The following is a 9,283-nucleotide window of genomic DNA, read 5'->3' on the forward strand; positions in this document are numbered from 1 at the left end:
CATAGAAGAATGTGCACAACCTCCCATACCCTTGGTAAGCAATGAAGAAGAGATTGAACTGGAAGAAAACTACCAAGAGGAAGAGGTTGAAATTGAAGAATCTTGCAAGGAAGTGGAAGTTGTCAAGGAAGAACACAAGGGAGTGGGGCTTGCAAGACCATTGGAGACACCTCTCCCCAAGCCATCACCATCCATCCTTTTATTCAAGTGGGTAAATCTGTTATCTCTAAGCTTTATTATCGTACTAGAATATAGTTTGCTTGAGATGGATGGTCAACTTAGAGCTCTTTGTGGCTTTAAGAGCAAAAGGGAGATTAGTGGTTGGAAACATCACTCTAGGTTCATGATGGTTGCATGTTCAAAGTTTGATTGCAAGATTTAGTGTGGAGCTAGAGTGCTCGGGTCTAGGAAGTTATTTGGAGGCTTCATTGAGAATTTGGGTTGTTTACCACCCAAATAGAATAATGATGATCAATTTGAAGATGGGTGTAGAAACAAGATTTGGGATCCCGGCATACAAGAGGATCAATTTTGGGAGCCCTTAGCTTGTGCGAAACTCCATCAAAGATTAGAGCTACTTGTTCCAAGGGTTACCTGAAACGCTGAGGTCGATCTCGGACGAGATCTTCTAGACTGTCTGAGCCCGTCGCGCCCGACTTGTTGTAGTTTGAGATGCTGCTGGCCCTTGATCACCGGTGGGTGATGGTACCTGTAAGAGACTCCGATGCTTAAGTCAGTATGGGCTTCAGGCAGGTTTTTTGTAGAATTGGAATATGAGTTATACCTAGGTGCTCCAGTGTATTTATAGTAGTGCCTGATGATCATCATTTGAGATAAGTTTGTTGTCTTATCTTATCTTTTGTGGGTGAGATCATTATCTTTGTCTAACCGCCTTCTAGTGGGCGGTGGTTCTTTTTACTTTGGGCCTTCTTGGGCCTCTGTGGTGATTTGTCCAAGCTCTTTATGAAGAGTTCGGTGGCGAGCCAACCTTTAAAGAGGTTGGTCGATCTGCTTTAGTCCAACCCAGACCTTATAGCTTGGTCCAAGGTATGAACAGTGCCCCTGGTTGAGCTTCGACCTTTCCGAGATGTTGTGCCCTTGAGCTTCGACCCTTTTGGGGAAGTCGTGTTCAAGCATCTTGTTCGGTTACTCTTGGTGTGTTCCTTCCTCGTGTAAGTCTTGTGTCTTTATTGCTCTCGAGATGCGAAGCGTTTTTGCTTTGCTTTTAAATGCTGCGCCCTTTTCGAGCGTGTTAGTGTGAACATTTTTCGAGCCTATTGATTGGGCTTTTATTTCTTTTTGCAGTTTTGTTTCCCCCCTTTTATTTGAAATCAAAAGGGTTTTTGATCTTTTCAATTTTCTTTGCTTCCTCTTGCTTCATTTTTGCTTCTCGCTTGTTTTGCGAGAAAGTTTTTTTCGCCAGAATCCTTTCGACTTTGCCCCCAGCTTCCTTCTCCTCTGAAGACCTTTCGAGGTGCCTGTGGATCGTTCATGTTTTGCTGTTCATCCGTTTGTTTCTGCTCTTTTCTTTCGTTTTGGTGTTTTTGTTTCTGCTACATGCTCCTGTTTTCTTTTCAAAGTTTTGATCCTGCCTTGCTTTTCAAAAAGGTTGAAGCTTTTTTTTTTGTCTTTGTGCTTTTCTTGTTTGTTGGAAGAAATGTTGGCGCTTGGGTTTTGGTTTTTGTGTTTTCTCCCTTTCTGTATCTATACTGCCTCCAAAGGGTGCCCCTAGGTTTCAATGGTAAGCTTTTGCTTTTGCGGACCTTGGAGGGCTCTTTCCGCTGTTGCATTTTGTTGTTTGCTGATTGCTTTTTTGTTTTTTGATTCTGCCCGAGTTACTTGGAACTAATGCTTCTTTTGTTTTCTTGCTGTAGGTGTAGTTTTCTATGTCTTCTCGAAGGAATATTGTTGAGATGTCTATAAAGGTCCCTCCCGGTATGGCTGACTGGTTAGATTCCATAGTGTTAATGTGTGTGACTGTAGCACACCCAGAGTATTGTGAGAAGTATAGGAGGTTCCATAGGATCTGCGAGAATAGGGAGGATGAGAAGAATTACGAGCTGTTGTCGCCCGACCCTGAGGAGAGGGTCAGTTTTCCTCCCTTAGGTCGGGCAGAGCGTCCCTTCTTTTATGCTTATGACTGCTTTTTTACCAAATTAGGTGTTACCCTTCCCTTTACTGCATTTGAGACCGATATCTTTTAGAACTGTAATGTGGCTCCTTCTCAGCTTCACCCAAACTCTTGGGTTTTCATGAAGATTTTTCAGTTGTTGTGTCAGGAGCTGGGTTTCCGACCTACCATTTCTCTTTTTCTTTATTTGTTTGTGATGACCAAACCCGGGGCGGCCAAGAAGAAGCTTCTTGGATCTCTTTCTGGGCTACTGGTGCGCAGAAATTGTGACGGTTCCATTCCTTGGTAACGGCGCTGAAAACTTTATACGCACGTTCATAATCTTAATTCTTTGTCACAACTTCGCACAGCTGACCAGCAAGTGCACTGGGTCGTCCAAGTAATAAACCTTACGTGAGTAAGGGTCGATCCCACGGAGATTGTCGGCTTGAAGCAAGCTATGGTCACCTTGTAAATCTCAGTCAGGCGGATTCAAATGTATTAAGAGATTACAGTGTACTAAAAGATAATTAAAATAGGATAGATACTTATGTAATTTATTGGTGAGAGTTTCAGATAAGCATATAGAGATGCTTTCGTTCCTCTGAACTTCTGCTTTCCTGCTGTCTTCATCCAACCATTCCTACTCCTTTCCATGGCAAGCTTTATGTAGGGCATCACCGTTGTCAATGGCTATATCCCATCCTCTCTGTGAAAATGGTCCAATGCATTGTCACTGCATGGCTAATCATCCGTCAGTTCTCGATCATACTGGAATAGGATTTACTATCCTTTTGCGTCTATCACTACGCCCAGCACTCGCGAGTTTGAAGCTCGTCACAGCCATCTCTTCCCAAATCCTACTCGGAATACCACAGACAAGGTTTAGACTTTTCGGATCTAAATAATGACCATCCATGGGTTCTAACTTATACCAAGAAGATTCTAATATCTCGGACTCGGTCCTCTATATTAGATATCCAAGAGATATTCATTCTAGCTTGTTTACATGTAGAACGGAAGTGTTTGTCAGGCACGCGTTCATAAGTGAGAATGATGATGAGTGTCACATAATCATCACATTCATCATATTCTTGGGTGCGAATGGATATCTTAGAATAGGAATAAGCTTGAATTGAATAGAAAAACAGTAGTACTTTGTATTAATTCACGAGGAACAGCAGAGCTCCACACCTTAATCTATGGTGTGTAAAAACTCTACCGTTTGAAAATACATAAGTGATAATGGTCCAGGCATGGCCGAATGGCCAGCCCCCATGAAAGTCTAAGATAGCATAAAACTGATCAAAGATCTAATCCAAAGATAGTAAAAAGTCCTATTTATACTAAACTAGTTAATAGGGTTTACAGAAATGAGTAAATGATACAGAAATCTACTTCCGGGGCCCACTTGGTGTGTGCTTGGGCTGAGCATTGAGCTTTACACGTGTAGAAGTCTTTCTTGGAGTTGAACGCCAGTTTGTAACCTGTTTTTGGCATTTAACTCCACTTTGCAACCTGTTTCTGGCGTTTGACTCCAGAATGCAGCATGGAACTGGCGTTCAACGCCAGTTTACGTCGTCTATCCTTAATCAAAGTATGGACAATTATATATTGCTGGAAAGCCCTGGATGTCTACCTTCTAAAGCAATTGAGAGCTCGCCATTTGAAGTTCTGTAGCTCCAGAAAATCTACTTTGAGTGCAGGGAGGTCAGAATCCAACAGCATGTGCAGTCCTTCTTCAACCTCTGAATCTGATTTTTGCTCAAGTCCCTCAATTTCAGCCAGAAATTACCTGAAATCATAGAAAAACATACAAACTCATAGTAAAGTCCAGAAATGTGAATTTTAATTAAAAACTAATAAAAATATACCAAAAACTAACTAAATTATACAGAAAACTATGTAAAAACAATGCCAAAAAGCGTATAAATTATCCGCTCATCACAACACCAAACTTAAATTATTGCTTGTCCCCAAGCAACTGAAAATCAAATAGGATGAAAAGAAGAGAATATACTATAAATTCCAAAATATCAATGAAACTTAGCTCCAATCAGATGAGCGGGACTTGTACCTTTTTGCCTCTTGAATAGTTTTGGCATCTCACTTTATCCATTGAGGTTCAGAATGATTGGCATCTATAGGAACTCAGAATTTGGATAGTGTTATTGATTCTCCTAGTTCAGTATATTGATTCTTGAATACAGCTACTTTATGAGTCTTGGCCGTGGCCCTAAGCACTTTGTTTTCCAGTATTACCACCGGATATATAAATGCCACGGATACATAATTGGGTGAACCTTTTCAGATTGTGACTCTTTGCTATAGTCCCCAATCAGAGGTGTCCAGGGTTCTTAAGCACACTTTTTTTTGCTTTGGACCTTGACTTTAACCGCTCAGTCTCAAGGTTTCACTTGACACCTTCATGCCACAGGCACATGGTTAGGGACAGCTTGGTTTAGCCGCTTAGGCCAGGATTTTATTCCTTTAGGACCTCCTATCCACTGATGCTCAAAGCCTTGGATCCTTTTTATTTACCCTTGCCTTTTGGTTTTAAGGGCTATTGGCTTTTTGCTCTTGCCTTTTGGTTTAAAGAGCTTTTGGCTTTTTCTGCTTGCTTTTTCTTTTTCTTTTCTTTTTTTCACTATTATTTTTTTCTGCAAGCTTTTGTATTCACTGCTTTTTCTTGCTTCAAGAATCATTTTTATGATTTTTCAGATTATCAAATAACATGTCTCCTTGTCATCATTCTTTCAAGAGCCAACATATTTAACATTCATAAACAACAACTTCAAAAGACATATGCACTGTTTAAGCATACATTCAGAAAACAAAAAGTATTGCCACCACATCAAAATAATTAAACTAGTTTCAAGGATGAATTCGAAACCATGTACTTCTTGTTCTTTTGTTTTTAGAACAGTTTTCATTTAAGAGAGGTGCTGGATTCATATTCATAACTTTAAGGCATAGACACTTAGACACTAATGATCATGTAATAAGACACAAATATAAATAAACATAAAGCTCAGAAATCAAAAAACAGGAAATAAATAGACAAGGAGATTAAGGAATGAGTCCACCTTAGTGAGGGTGGCGTCTTCCTCTCCTTGAAGAACCGATGGTGCTCTTGAGCTCCTCTATGTCTCTTCCTTGTCTTTCTTGCTCCTCCCTCATAGCTCTTTGATCTTCTCTAATTTCATGGAGGATGATGAAGTGCTCTTGATGTTCCACCCTTAGTTGTCCCATGCTGGAACTTAATTCTCCTAGGGAAGTGTTGATTTGTTCCCAATAATTCTGTGGAGGAAAGTGCATCCCCTGAGGCATCTTAGGAATTTCATGGTGAGGAATCTCCTCATGCTCATGTTGAGGTCCATGATCTCTTATTTGCTCCATCCTTTTCTTAGTGATGGACTTATCATCTTCAATGAGGATATCTCCCTCTATGTCAATTCCAGCTGAATTGCAGAGGTGGCATATGAGGTGAGGAAAGGCTAACCTTGCCCAAGTGGAGGACTTGTCAGCCACCTTGTAAAGTTCTTGAGGTATAATCTCATGAACTTCCACCTCCTCTCCAATCATGATACTATGGATCATGATGGCCCGGTCTATAGTAACTTCAGACTGGTTACTAGTAGGAATGATTGAGCGTTGAATGAACTCTAGCCATCCCCTAGCCACTGGTTTGAAGTCATGCCTTCTTAGTTGAACCAGCTTGCCTCTTGAGTCAATTTTCCATTGAGCTCCTTCCTCACATATGTCTATGAGGACTTGGTCCAACCTTTGATCAAAGTTGACCCTTCTTGTGTAGGGGCGTGCGTTCTCTTCCATCATTAGCAAGTTGAACGCCAGCCTTACATTTTCCGGACTGAAATCTAAGTATTTTCCCCGAACCATAGTAAGCCAATGCTTTGGATTTGGATTCACACTTTGATCATGGTTCCTTGTGATCCATGTGTTTGCATAGAACTCTTGAACTATTAGGATCCCGACTTGTTGAATGGGGTTGGTGAGAACTTCCCAACCTCTTCTTTGGATTTCAAGTCGGATATCCGGATACTCATTCTTCTTGAGCTTGAAAGGAACCTCAGGGATCACTTTCTTCTTGGCCACAACTTCATATAAGTGGTCTTGATGGACCTTTGAGATGAATATTTCCATCTCCCATGACTCAGAGGTGGAAGCAATTTCCTTCCCTTTCCTCTTTCTAGAGGTTTCTCTGGCTTTAGGTGCCATAAATGGTTATGGAAAAATAAAAAGCTATGCTTTTACCACACCAAACTTAAAATGTTTGCTCGTCCCCGAGCAAAAGAAGAAAGAAAGAAGTAGAAGAAGAAGAGAAATGGGGGAGAGGGAGAGAGAGTAGGTTTCGGCCATGTGGAAGGAGAGAGGGTTGTGTTGTGTGAAATAGAAGAAGGAATGAGGGGTTTATATAGAGGTGGGGAGGGGTTTAGGAATTGGCCATTTAGGGTTGGGTTTGGGAGGGAAAATATTTTGAATTTGAAGGTAGGTGGGGTTTATGGGGAAGAGAAGATGGATGTGAGTGGTGAGGGGGTGATGGGAAAGAGTGATTGAAGTGATTGGTGAAGGGCATTTAGGGAAGAGAGTTATGAAAAGGTGTGAAGAGGAGAGAATAGGGTTAGGTGGGGATCTTGTGGGGTCCACAGATCCTGAGGGGATCCTGTGGGGTCAACAGATCCTGAGGTGTCAAGGATTTTTTATCCTTGTACCCTTTAGACGTGTAAAACGCCCTATACATGCAATCCTGGCGTTTAACGCCAGACTGCTGCCTGTTTCTGGCGTTAAACGCCACTTCCATGCTCTGTTCTGGCCTTTAACGCCAGGTAGATGCTTGTTCTTGGCGTTAAACGCCAGCTTGGTGCCTGTTTCTGGCATTAAACGCCAGACAGATGCTTGTTTCTGGCGTTTAAACGCCAGACTGTTCTCCTCCAGGGTGTGCTATTTTTCATTCCATTTTTCACTCTATTTTTGATTTTTCAGTAGTTTTTGTGACTTGACATGATCATCAACCTAAAGAAAATATAAAATAACAATGGAAAATAAATAAATATAATTAGATAACATTGGGTTGCCTCCCAACAAGCGCTTCTTTAATGTCAATAGCTTGACAGTGAGCTCTCATGGAGCCTCACATATGTTCAGAGCAAGGTTGGAACCTCCCAACACCAAACTTAGAGTTTGAATGTGGGGGTTCAACACCAAACTTAGAGTTTGGTTGTGGCCTCCCAACACCAAACTTAGAGTTTGACTTTGGGGGCTTTGGTTGACTCTGCAGTGAGAGAAGCTTTTCATGCTTCCTCTCCATGGTTACAGAAGGAGATCCTTGAGTTTTAAATACAAGGTTGTCCTCATTCAGTTGAAGGATCAATTCTCCTCTGTCCACATCAATCACAGCTCTTGCTGTAGTTAGGAAGGGTCTTCCAAGGATGATGGATTCATCCTCATCCTTCCCAGTGTCTAGGATTATGAAATCAGCAGGGATGTAAAGGCCTTTAACCTTTACTAGCACGTCCTCTACTTGTCCATAAGCCTGTTTTCTTGAGTTGTCTGCCATCTCTAATGAGATTCTGGCAGCTTACACCTAAAAGATTCCTAGTTTCTCCATTACAGAGAGTGGCATGAGGTTTATCCCTGATCCAAGGTCACATAGAGCCTTCTCAAAGGTCATGGTGCCTATGGTACAAGGTATTAAGAACTTTTCAGGATCCTGTTTCTTCTGAGGCAATCTCAGTTAATCCAGATCACTTAGTTCATTGATGAGCAAGGAAGGTTCATCTTCCCAAGTCTCATTACCAAATAATTTGGCATTCAGCTTCATGATTGCACCAAGGTACTTGGCAACTTGCTCTTCAGTGACATCTTCATTCTCTTCAGAAGAAGAATACTCATCAGAGCTCATGAATGGCATAAGAAGGTTCAATGGAATCTCTATGGTCTCTAGATGAGCCTCAGATTCTTTTGATTCCTCAGAGGAAAACTCCTTGTTGATCACTGGACGTCCTAGGAGGTCTTCCTCACTGGGATTCATGTCCTCTCCTTCCCTTGTAGGTTCAGCCATGATGGTTAAATCAATGGCCTTGCACTCTCTTTTTGGATTCTCTTCTGTATTGCTTGGGAGAGTACTGGGAGGGGTTTCAGTGACCCTTTTACTCAGCTGGCCCACTTGTGCCTCCAAATTTCTAATGGAGGACCTCGTTTCATTCATGAAACTTAGAGTGGCCTTAGATAGATCAGAGACTATGTTTGCTAAGCTAGATGGATCCTGCTCAGAGCTCTCTGTCTTTTGCTAAGTGGATGATGGAAAATGCTTGCTATTGCTAAACCTATTTCTTCCACCATTGTTAAAGCCTTGTTGAGGCTTTTGTTGAGCCTTCCATGAGAAATTTGGATGATTTCTCCATGAGGGATTATAGGTGTTTCCATAGGGTTCACCCATGTAATTCACCTCTACTATTGCAGGGTTCTTAGGATCATAAGCTTCTTCTTCAGAAGATGCCTCTTTAGTACTGTTGGATGATTCCTTCAATCCATTCAAACTCTGAGAGATCATATTGACTTGCTGAGTCAATATTTTATTCTGAGCCAATATGGCATTCAGAGTATCAATTTCAAGAACTCCCTTCCTCATGGGCGTCCCATTATTCACAGGATTCCTTTCAGAAGTGTACATGAACTGGTTATTTGCAACCATGTCAATGAGTTCTTGAGCTTCTGCAGGCATTTTTTTTAGGTGAATGGATCCACCTACAGAATGGTCCAGTGACATCTTTGATAACTCAGACAGACCATCATAGAATATATCCAGGATGGTCCATTCTGAAAGCATGTCAGAAGGACACCTTTTGGTCAGTTCCTTGTATCTCTCCCAAGCTTCATAAAGGGATTCACCTTCCTTTTGTCTGAAGGTTTGAACATCCACTCTAAGCTTACTAAGCTTTTGAGGAGGAAAGAACTTGGCTAAGAAAGCCGTGACCAGCTTATCCCAAGAGTTCAGGCTATCCTTAGGTTGAGAGTCTAACCATATTCTAGCTCTGTCTCTTACAGCAAATGGGAAAAGCATAAGCCTGTAGACCTCGGGATCAACCCCATTGGTCTTAACAGTATCACAGATCTGTAAGAACTCAGTTAAGAACTGAAAAGGATCTTCAG

The 9,283-nt window shown here is 41.6% G+C and overlaps 1 non-coding gene across 1 annotated transcript; it reads left to right on the plus strand.

Annotated features, from left to right (window-relative positions):
- Nucleotides 1–8,954: 8,954 nt before the first annotated feature.
- On the plus strand, nucleotides 8,955–9,062 carry LOC112774944 (small nucleolar RNA R71). The gene has a single exon (XR_003189397.1). It is a non-coding gene; the product is annotated as a small nucleolar RNA R71 (small nucleolar RNA).
- Nucleotides 9,063–9,283: the final 221 nt, after the last annotated feature.

Source organism: Arachis hypogaea, chromosome 18 (assembly GCF_003086295.3).
Source record: "Arachis hypogaea cultivar Tifrunner chromosome 18, arahy.Tifrunner.gnm2.J5K5, whole genome shotgun sequence".
In the NCBI taxonomy this organism is placed as follows: Eukaryota; Viridiplantae; Streptophyta; class Magnoliopsida; order Fabales; family Fabaceae; genus Arachis; species Arachis hypogaea.